This window comes from Ursus maritimus, unplaced genomic scaffold (assembly GCF_017311325.1).
Source record: "Ursus maritimus isolate PB19 unplaced genomic scaffold, ASM1731132v1 scaffold_11, whole genome shotgun sequence".
In the NCBI taxonomy this organism is placed as follows: Eukaryota; Metazoa; Chordata; class Mammalia; order Carnivora; family Ursidae; genus Ursus; species Ursus maritimus.
This window is the reverse complement of record NW_024423453.1, coordinates 8,486,919-8,498,563: the sequence shown is the minus strand read 5'-3', so window position 1 is coordinate 8,498,563 and position 11,645 is coordinate 8,486,919.

Here is an 11,645-nt window from a genome sequence, read left to right as displayed (position 1 = left end):
AATTGGAAATTAAAACAGCAACAGGACGGCACTGTATACTCACTAGATTGGTTAAAATCCAAAACACTTGATAACACAAATTGCTGGCAAGGATTTGAAGCAACAGGAATTCTCATTCATTGCTGATGGGAACGTAAAATGGTACAGCCACTGTAGAAGTCAGTTTGGCCACTTCTTTCAAGGCTAAACACAGATTTACCATACAATCCAGTAATCTCACTTTTCTACATGTTTACCCAAATGAGGGAAAATGTATGTGTGCTCAAAAGTCAGTACTAAAATATTTATAGCAGTTTTATTCATACCTCAAACTAGAGGCAACCAAGTCCTTCAAAAGGTGAATGGGTAAACAAAATCGTACACCACATGATGGAATATTTTTTTAGCGATTAATAAAAGAAAGATATTAAGTTACAAAAAGCCATGTATGAATCTTAAATCCATATTGATAAGTGAAAGAAACCAGTCTGCAAAGGTACATAATCTATGATTTCAATTACAGGACATCCAGGCAAAGATTAAATTCTAGTGATGGTTAAAAAAAAGTAATGGTTGGCAGAGAGTTAAGAGTGGGGGACACGTTGAATATGCAATGTTCCTATTCAAAATGACACAACTCATTTTTTCAAGGCTGTGAAAAAAATCCCGTATGATATCGTAGTGGTGAATACATGACACTATGAATTTGTCAAAACCCACAGAATTTTGCAGTATGAAGAATGAATCTTTATACAAATTTTTTAAATAGCATATAGGAAATTGAGGGGCTCCAAGGATAGCATACAGAATGTGACAATACAATCTCACTGTCTTACCAATGGATGAAACAGCCTCACTGAAGAGGGTGAGGGAAAAGGTGCTGACCTAGGTAACTATGTAAAAAGAGTGGAGTCTGTAAGACTAAAAGCAAAAGATTATCTACTCTCATTGAGAAAGCTGTTTCCTCTGGGTGTATGGATTTATAATTATGATACTGCTATACGTACACCCTGGAAGCAAACATTACATAAATGGAAAATGGACAGTTTGAATGGGAGGTTAAAATAAATGAGGGACAGCGAGTAGAATGATCCATGTAGTAATGGATTCCAGTTGGAGAGATCAGTATGAACTCCTGTTTAGTCCAACGTAGATACAGATGGTTACATATATTTTTAATGGATGGATGGATGGATGGATGGATGGATGGATGATTATACACACATACATTTTCTTGCTCTGTGAGCTGAGAGGAGGACCTATGAGAAACAATACCCCATAGCAATAAGTATACCATCCTCCAGTGAAAGGAACCAAGGCTCAGAGAAATGGCTAATTTCTAGGATTTGCCCACTCTCGATTTCTATCAATCATTTACCACACCAGAAAATTGCTTAGAAAATTCTCACGTCCCACAGAACAAAGTTCTATACCTTGATGACATTCTAATTTGTTCTAATTCTTAAATACTTTTTAAGAAGTATATGTATTTCCTGGGGCTGCCACAACAAAATACCATGAACTGGGTGACTGACCAGCAAAAATACATTGATTCAAAGTTCTGGAGGCTGGAAGTCAGGAAAAGTGTTGAAAGGGCTGGTTCCTACTGCGGTCTATAAGAAAGAATCTGTTTCCTGCTTCTCACCCTGGTTCCTGGTAGCCTCAGGCATTCCTTCATTGAAGATGGTTTCCTGAGTCTTCACCTGGCTTTCCCCCCATCCTTGTTTTTTTCTATGCCCAAATTTCTTCTTTTTATAAGGACATCAGTCATATTGGCTAGGGCCCACCCTAATGACCTCATCTTACTTTGATAATCTGCGAAGACTTTATTTCCAAATAAGTTCACACTCATAGATACTGGAGGTTAGGACTCCAACATCTTTTGGGAGGACACAATACAACCCATAACAAGAAGGAAGGGAAGCAACGTTATCCCAAAGAATAGGTAAAAGGGTTTCCCCCTCCAAGATTGACCTTTATAAAATATTACTGTCACCTGATGTTTCCCGTTGGCATAATCTTGCTTTATGTTTGTGTAATTTTCTCCCCAATATTTCCCTTTTCCCATCACTTCCTTTCTTTCTTCCTCTACAATATGAAGATCTAAGTACTTGATGCAGACTTTTGAGCCTTCTGTTTTCTTCTAATTATCTCACTAAGTCAGCTGTAGCCAATATGGATAACATGGAATTATTTGTTTAGCAAGGATTGCTAGGAGTATGTGGGCTTAAACCCAGGAAAGAGGGAGGGGGCTGAGCCAAGAGAGGGTGAAATCAGCATCTGCAAGATGAATAGTGGTTGAGGAAAGGGAGATTCTGAAGGTGCAAGTCCATTAATTCAGACTTGAATAATTAAGAAAATCGGTGGTAAAGCTAATAAAATTTGTACATTTTTGGTTGTGATAGGACAGCCCCTCACCCCAGATCCTGGCTAATATCATGGAATAAATACACTCTGGCTTCGAATTTGTATTTATGCCAAGGTGCCATCAGTACCTAGGAAACAATCCTTGAACTTAGTGCTAGTAAGATCCACATAGCATAAATGCCAATTAAACCCACCAGAAAATTTTACCTAAAACTGCTGGATCCGAGACTGGTCAGCAGTTAGCACCTACAGTTTGCACTTAGTAGCAACAAAGATTCTAATGCTGGAAGGCATGGAACATACTGAAAACTTTTTGCTCCTTTTGGAAAGGCAGGACAGAGAAAAGGGGCATGTGTGCTCGAACTCTTCACAGATCACCCCCATGTCTTGCTCCTTGGTACCTGTGAGCTCTTGCCATTTATATATATGCAATAGGTCTAAAGTTGCATGCCACATGGAAGGAACTACTTCATTATTTGACAAATTTGGTAAGGATTTTTAGGCTGCCTCTTTTGAAGTCCAGCTGAAAGATTTTCTTTTTTGTAATCTTAGCAGGTCCAAGAAACTCTGAACTTGTTTTCTTTGTGCCTTCTTGCTCAATGTAGATTGTATTTCAATGGTTTTCAGGACTGCAATATTATGGATATTATTCCCTCTCTTTCTATCCATGTATTAAATGTATTGCTTTTATCTCTACATTTATATGTAGGTCTATTCCAGATTATGCTCTAAGATTATAAGCTCCCATAGCAATCCTTCCTGAACATTGGCATACACAGAAAGGGAAAAAAAAAAATAACTGAGATTTACTTTTTAAAATTCATATTAGAGTCCTTACCTAAAGAAATTCTGAACCAATAGATCTGGAAGAGAAACCCAAGTAACTGTACCTGTAACAAGCAGCCTATAGGGTTCTAATGCAGCCAGTCCTTAGATCCCACTCTAGGGGACAAACTAAAAGGGTAGGGACCAATTTTAGAGGATTTATAACATTCATGGAGAGAGCTCCATGTCGACAGATATTTAATCCTAGTTGCTGGCTGCTGCTAACTACATTCTAAGCACTCCTCAGAGCCAACTTGCTACGCAGAAATGGTGTTTTATGTCATTTATTAGCCACTAAAAAACAGAATAAGGGACTGATGGACTTTCTTCCTTAGCAGTAGAGATGGCCATTAATTCTTAGACAAGTCACTAAAACTTTATCTTTGGTGCATACAATTCTTTGGACTACCAACAGTTTCTACGAATGGCTAGGCTCTTCATGGTTGACCATGGAGGACATACAGAGATGTACTCATGTCTTTTCTGTTGTCCATCAGCTTATCACCTCTCTTCACATTTGTCTGATGTTGAGGAAGATGCATTTATTTTATGAATCACAAAAATACTGCACATGAAGGAAAGTACTCAGAGACCTAGAAGCATTGTGCCCTAAATAAATCTTTACCCAGTGGGCCGAAAAAACTGAGGCATGCCATCCCACTAAGGCAAAGGTTTCAGTATGAACAGCCCGATCACTTCAGCAGACACTTTATCTGACTGCCTTTGGAATAGCCTAGCACCCTGTGCTCCCCTCAGCCCTGTCACCACCCTCCTACGGTACTGTGTCATTGACAGTTTATTTAGCTAAACCCATTGTCATTTCTCATTGAGGGTAAAAATTATGCTCAAACCATCTGTGTATCCACAACTCTTGGCAAAATGCCTGACTTAAAGTAGGCAATTAAAAAAATAGGAGTCTAATGAATGAATCAATAAACTAACCTCCTGGAAAAGTAGAGCTAGTTTCTCCCACAAGCTTCTAGGAAATTTCTTAATATCTCTAGTGGTGTCAGACCCATAGTGGAACTCACACTGTCTACCCAGCCAGTTCCCCATGTCTCAGGCCTACACTGCATCCACTTTACCAGATCTGTTTTAAGACTGATGGGGCAGAGAAATTTAAACAAACACATACCAGCTGAAGCTCTCAAATAGGAGATGTCCAAGGTAGAAGGCAAGCTTACAAATATGAAGGAGGCACATGTGGGTTCTTTTTCTGGGGTGGGGGAGGGATGGTAAAGGCACTGTCATGGCTTATGAAGATTCTGGATCTAACTCCCCCCAACTAAAGTAACATTTATAAACCCACATATGTAGATTTGTCCAAGGCCTTAATTTTTTAAAACACCTTTTTCCTTGTTTTTACACTTCATCCCTTCTTGTAATCCATCTGTATTTTTATTTTTTAAATATAAATCAGAAGTTGGGAAAGGAAATACGGCAATGGGGAAGGGTTCACTATTCACCATCTTCCAAGATATGGTTAGTGTATCAGGAACCTAGGATGAAACACGAAGACATTTCTCCAATCCCACCAAAGAAGGGGAAAGAAAATCTTCTTGTCTCCTTAGCATCCTCATGCCCCATCCCTATCCACCCATAACTCTTACAGCTGAGCTATTTTCTACCTGTGATGCATCCTTGGCAGAAAATTAAAAGATGGCATTTATAACTTTGAATTCAACTGTAAATAAAACACTCTAGTCTTTGAGGTATAGCAAGAAAGGAAAGGATTTCCTTTAAAATCTGCATGACTCTGACACCTGGTGGTTCAAAGCTCTGCTACATTAAAAAAAAAAAAAAAAAAAAAAAAAAAAAAAAAAAAAGAGTAGCCTGAAAAAGGGAAACACTGCAGAATTTGCTTTTGGGTATAGATTCTTCTCTTAATAATACAAGAGAAAGGGCACCCCCAAAACTCTCCAGCATTTAGGCTTTTTCCTGTTTTCTAGACACAAGAGGAAAATAGCATAATGATTCAGAGCAAAAATTTTAGGATCAGGCCAAGAAGAGTCTCAAATGTTATCCAGCCTTGGGAAAGTTGTTTCAATCCTGGGAAACAATTCCTTGACACATAAAAATGATGCAAGTGCATTATGTTGTCAATCTAGGAGGTATCTCTAGACAGCACACATAGATAATACAGAGAGATTAATGTAATGACTAGCTCATTGTAAGTGTTCCACGAAAACAGACAGCATTAAATTTTGAACTATTGTAATAGAGCACCCAGTTTGGAGAATTGGCCCCTGGTTGCCTAGTTCTCTATTTTATCCTTATAGAGCTCTTCTCCCCCACTTCTCCAGGTCTTTGTATGGATCTGGATTGCTGTATTTTTTAACTTCTATCTTAAGTGTATTAAATCAGACCCTATGAAATTGCTGATATCCCACCATTTTTGATGGGGGAAAAAAAAAGGCTATTTTGTAGGGTTCAACCAAATATCTGTCCATCAGTTAAATGTCCTTGTCCATTGTTAGAGACTTTTTCAGGTGAGTAAATAGTTCGGTAAAATTATTTTCCAAGGCTGAAACTGGTTTTGGTTAGTTCACCCACTGAACTTAAAATAGACTCTAAGATATGGGATTTAGCTTCTAAAATCTCTCTTCACAGGCGTTTTCATATAAAGCTTATAGTAATCATTTCCATTAAGAGGTTGCTTTTCTGTGTTTCACAGTAAAAATTTTATAGGAAATTATATGCTATGGTAACGGGGGATTTTAAAGATAATTTTTCTACACATACTCCAAAACTGCTTTTTTTTTTTTTTTTAACCATCCCTGAAATCAAGAAACAACAAAAACTGTGGTGACTGAAAATAAAAGCTTCCTAGGCAACAACCTCACACGATACAAAAATAATCTAATACTGGCAGAAATGGTCCCTTGGAAATAGTGGCTCATTTGTTTAGAGTTCTGTTATTAACTTCTGGTGATCAGGGAGTGAGAAATGGAAAGGACACCACAGAGAATCATTAAGAACAACACACCAGATAGAGAGAACCCATTTAGCTGACAAACTACATAATGCAGTTAGGATTAAAAGCAAATCAACATACAGCAACAACAAAAAAAACCCACAAAAACCCAAAAAGTTAAAACCACTGCCGAAGAATATGAAGGCCCTGAAAAATCCTGGCAGATTCCTGAGGTCTCTACAAAGAAAGAGGCCATTTCAGTGTTAGGATTCCAAACCAGTAACAGATACTGAGTGTGTTTAAAAGGAACTGGGAAAATGAAAACGTGGTTCTCAGCTGGAACTGGACAATGTTTAAATGACAGATTTTAAATTCCTAGCGGATCTTAACCTTTCATGGCCTTAAATGTACCAATGCCTCTTTGAGGGCAGGTCTTACAGCATCAGACCTGACCTGAGTGCAGAACCCTATCTGGAACCTTCTACACATTGCCAGAGACCCTTGATCCCATTCCTTTGGGCTTTTTTATTTTTATTTTTTTCCTGTACTCTGTGCTGTCACTTACTCAAAATAACAGAACCAGCCTTTCAACTCTTCAAACCAAGTGAATCACTGCACCCACATTGAAAAGTTTTCTGAACACTTGTTGAGTGTAGAAGCTTTACTCACCTTCAAGGAATTTGAAGGTGTGTTGTGCCCACTGCAACCCCAGAGCAGAGTGGGACTCCCTCTCTGACGTAGGACGGACATGGATACTTTTCTTCTCTCCCTGGGACTTTGACAGAGTCACCACTGAGCAAAACCATCGGAGTTACAGCATCCTTGCTTTCTTACTGTCTTCTTCCCTATAGTTTCTCATGGTGGAAAATAGGATAACAATTGCATAGGCACTAAAGGATTTCCCACTGTGGTTATCAACATAGAGAGGGGATGACCAGAACTGTTGCTTTCACACACAAGAACAGTTTAGGGATGTCCTCAGTCATTAAGAGAAGATTCAGAGATGTAGATCATATCAGGCTTGCAAAATGAAACACTTTCAAATTATTAAATTTATCTGACCGATAAACAGAAGCTGGGAAATCAAGTCAGATTAATTTGCTCCTGAAGAAAGATTTTTACCTGAATATCATTGATGATTGCCTAATAGCTTCATGCTTTCTCCGTACAGGGCCTCTTTGTTACTTGCCATAAAAATAACTGCTTCAAAATGAAATGTAGTGAAGACAGTTATTTGATAAAATATACTTTTGTTTGGTCTGCATTCAACACTAAAAACAGTCAAATCTGTTTGTATAAACATAGCTATTTTAGACCAAATCTTTTGAGATTTCTTCACAATGTTTTATCCTTCCAAACTCATTAGTTAATTTTATGGGTGTCTTCATCCATTTGGGCTGCTACAAACTGCCATAGTCTGGGTGGATTATGAACAATAGAAATTTATTTCTCACAGTTCTGGAAGCTGAAGCTCAAAGATCAAGGTGCCTACATGGTCAGGTCCTGTTGGGAGCACTCTTCCAGGTTGCAGAATGCTAACTTCTGGCTGTGTCCTCATGGCAAGGGCAGAGCATGAGGGAGCTCTTTGATATCCTCTTATAAGGGCACCAGTTCCATTTGTGACGGCTCCATCCTCATCACTGGACTGCCTCCCAAAGGCCCCCCATCTCCAAATACCATCCCACTGGGATAAGGGTTTCAGCATGCGAATTTGAGAGGAACACAGAAATGCAATCCATCGCATTTTGGTCATAATACAACCAGTCAATATAGAATTGTTGCTCCCTTTGCAATACAAGGACCAGAAGGAATCAGTCCATATAAAACCGCACTCCTTCTCTGACCAGTTGCTCTTCCCTGCTCAGAGCAGCCTCATTTTCTTGCCACTTTTAAGTCTTTACTGCATGTTAGTGAGACCCTCCCTGCCTAGTTGGTTCAAAACAACAATCCCATCCCTACACTCTAGTTCCTATTGTGCTTCCCTGATCTAGTCCTCTCAACAGAACCTTCACCATCGGTGTTATTTACTCATTTAACTTATTTAGGAAGGTCTCCCCTTTTTCCATGAGGGAAGGGACTTGGGGTCTTCTTTGCTGTCACATTCCCAGGGCCTAAAGTGCAGAGCATACTGCACAGTAAATAAGGACTTACTGAATGAAGGGAGGAGAGACCGATTAAAAATTTGCCTTGAAAAAGAAAAATTGCCTTGAAGTTATCTCTGAAGTCACTTAGCTAATTTAATTTATATATCCAGGAAAAACATTCTAAAAGGTTGCCGCAGGGCAAATCAAACATACCGTAACAGATAGCGATAATACGTGTGAGGTTATTTCTAGATGTTACGAAAAAGAAAGCGTGAGCTCTGTCGGGGTGGGGGACCCTATAAAAATTCTGTATGAGGAGACTAATTCTCCAAAGTGCTTTACAATGCTAGGAACTCTGCAACCAGAAGCAGGGCGGTGGCCGTAACTATTATACATGCGGCATCTGGCGGCATCTGGCTGCGGATTTTCAGGTGCCTGAAGAGGTTGCTTAGCCTTGTGAACAAAAACCAAAGAAAAAATTTCCCTGAGCTGCTGGCAGGCTCTACCTGCCAAGAGTTTCCTGTTTCCGCGCTGAAGGGGCAGCCGCACAGCAGAAGAGACTTCCTGTAGCTAATGAGCCCTTTGCAGGTGCTCCGCATTGCTGAGGCCTCACAAAAGTCAACACCACATCAGGGATTGCTCAGGGGAACTTTCTGGGGCTTAATTGGCTTTCCGATATTCGTCATTAGGCACAGCAATCGGTGTGTCCCCAGGCGACCTGAGCTGCCTGCACCTTGTTTGGCACTTGCTGGAGCACCGTTTACAGTTTGTTGAGTTACAGAACACAAAGGACAGAACAAGATTTCATGTGATCTGTGATGGCAGCCCACAGCTGCTATTGAACCTCACAGGAGATCTGCTTCATAAACTAGGTAGACCAGTCAACAGGAACTGGTATCAGCAGTGTCCATGCTGTGCTCTTCGTGGGGGCCAGGGGTATACCGTGTGGCCCCCCACCTCTGCCTTCCATTTTCCTTTGCTGTAAACTTTCTTCTCCCTTTAGAGTGGGGGGGTGTCACCTAAATTCCATGATAGTTCATTACCCACTGATTTGATGAGGACCATTCAGGGAGTGTTGCTTTGACGACAGAGTTATCAACAGAGAATGGGGCCTCTCGGCTCTTGATTCAATATCCCATTCCATTCTAACCCCATGGAAAAAAAGCAAAATTTCACAAATTAATTCACTTTCTCCAAAAGAAAAATAGGTTTGCCATATTTTCTTTAAAAATAGGCAGACCACAGTTTGGTACTGGAGTAAGACGGCAAAGAACATAAAAGTTCAATTCTTGGGCTCTGCAATTACATAGCTCTGCCTCTGTCCCTTATTAGGTATGTGCGTTTGGCTATGGCCCAATTTTCTTGACTATGAAATAGGGGCAATAAAAGTACCTACTACCTGGGTTGTAGAGGGAATTAAATGAAACTACGTACATAAAGTTTAAGACCACACTGGACAAGTAATCTCTCCATAAACATTCACCGTTACAATTATTTCTTGTTAACATGTTTGAAAAGAAAAACCTACAGTTCTTTCACACAGTGTGGGGGGAGGAAAACCCAGTCTTTCCCTCCTATGACTCTCTCTTGTGTTTTTCTCTCCCGTGTGCCTCCTTTACTATCCACACAGAACACTTCATTTCGGACACTTTTGGCCATCAAATGTGTAGGAGATTTTCCCCCACACCAAGCAATTATTCACACCGGCTGGGTATCCTACAGTTTAACCCAGTTCTGACACTGTTTAGGCAGAGGCAGCATCAAATCCCACAAGATTGCCCCACCCCCACCTGAGACGCCAACAGGCAAGACCAGGTTGTCACCTGTGCTTCCGACCCACCAGCTGTCAATGAGAACTTCCAACAACCCTCTCCTTGGGTTTAATTTGCTAGAGCAGCTCACTGGGCTAAAAAGAACATTTTACTTACCTTAGTTATAAAAAGATATGGGAGGCGTGCCTGGGCGGCTCAGTCAGTCAAGTGTTGGGCTCTTGATTCAGGTCACGATCTCCTGGGTTCCGCGAGACCGAGCCCTACGACGTGCTCCGTGCTGCGGAGCCTGCTGGAGGTTCTCTCTCTCCCTCTGCCCCTCTCCCCCCTCAGCTCGTGCGCTCTCTCTCTGTAAAAAATAAACAAATAAATAAGTAAAAGGATATGGGAAAGGATACAGATGAACATCCAGACGGAAGAGATGCCTAGGGGCCAGTTACCCAGAAAGGACGAGGAGCCCTCCAGCGACGCCAGTCTCCCACCACCGCCCACGTGCTCACCAACCCGGAAGCTCTCCAAACCCCGGCCCCTTTCCGTTTTTAAAGAGGCTTGATTACACAGGCATGATTGATGAACTCCTTGGCCATTGGTAACTGGTTTAGCTTTCAGCCCTCCTTTCTCCTCCCCAGAGGTCAGGAGGTGGGACTGAAAAGTTCCAACCCTCTCCTGGCATGAGAGGTTGGCTCCAGTGGCAACCAGCCCTCACACTGGAGTGCTTCCTAAAAGTTTGGGCATTAGCATAACAAGACAACTTTATCGCTCTCACCACTTAGGAAATTCCAAGGGTTTTAGGAGCTCCACACCAGAAATGGGATGAAAACCAAATATATATTTCTTACTATAAATCACATTACAGCATTACAACGTTACAATTAGAAAAATGCATTAAACTCTACTTCCCATAAATATAAGTTTAGAGTGTTAAATAATATCACAGACACCTCTTAAGTATCTGTGTTTATGCTACCAGAAGATAAAGGGTGATTATCCACAGCTGTAACCGCATTTCAGCTGCAACCAGTCAACCCTATGTTCTACAGTTTTAAGAAGTAATTAACAGGCTTATGTTTATTTTGCCACCTCCCTCACCTTTTCCTCACCATGTGGTTCAGATGCTGATCAGCACTGAAACAGTCCCGGGAAAAGAATCAGAGAAAGGAGGAGAAATCACAGGCCCAGTGGCAGATCCCAAAAAAAGCAAAGGCCTGGAGTCGGTGAATAGGAGCCCTTCCACTGTAGTGGCATTTGGGATCGACTCCCTGGGTCGGCTGGAGCAGTGGAGGAGCTTGCGAACGGCCCCGGGCCAGTGGCCACTGACATACAGCACCACACAGAATATGTCTACTGTTGCAAAACTAGGGAGGTCTACAGAGAGGCAAAATGATGTTAATAAATCTGTTTGAAAAATCCTGGGAATGAGTTTCAGCAGCAGCAGAGGGCTTCAGGTTACGTGGTAACTGAGAGAGATCGTCCTCAGGGTCCGCACCCCTCCAGGGCAACCCTGCTCCACACCCTGGGTTAACAATTTGGGCCGAGACTATTGGTTTTATGCCAAAATGCACCCTCCCCTCCTTCCAGGGTGATAGAGAACGCTAGCAGGCAAGTAGGTGTGGCCGCGTGACTAAGCTCTCAGCCATGAAACACTACACAGGTGATTGCACTGCTTCCTGATGGCAGCTCTTAACAGAGAAGCTGGGCTCGGCACGC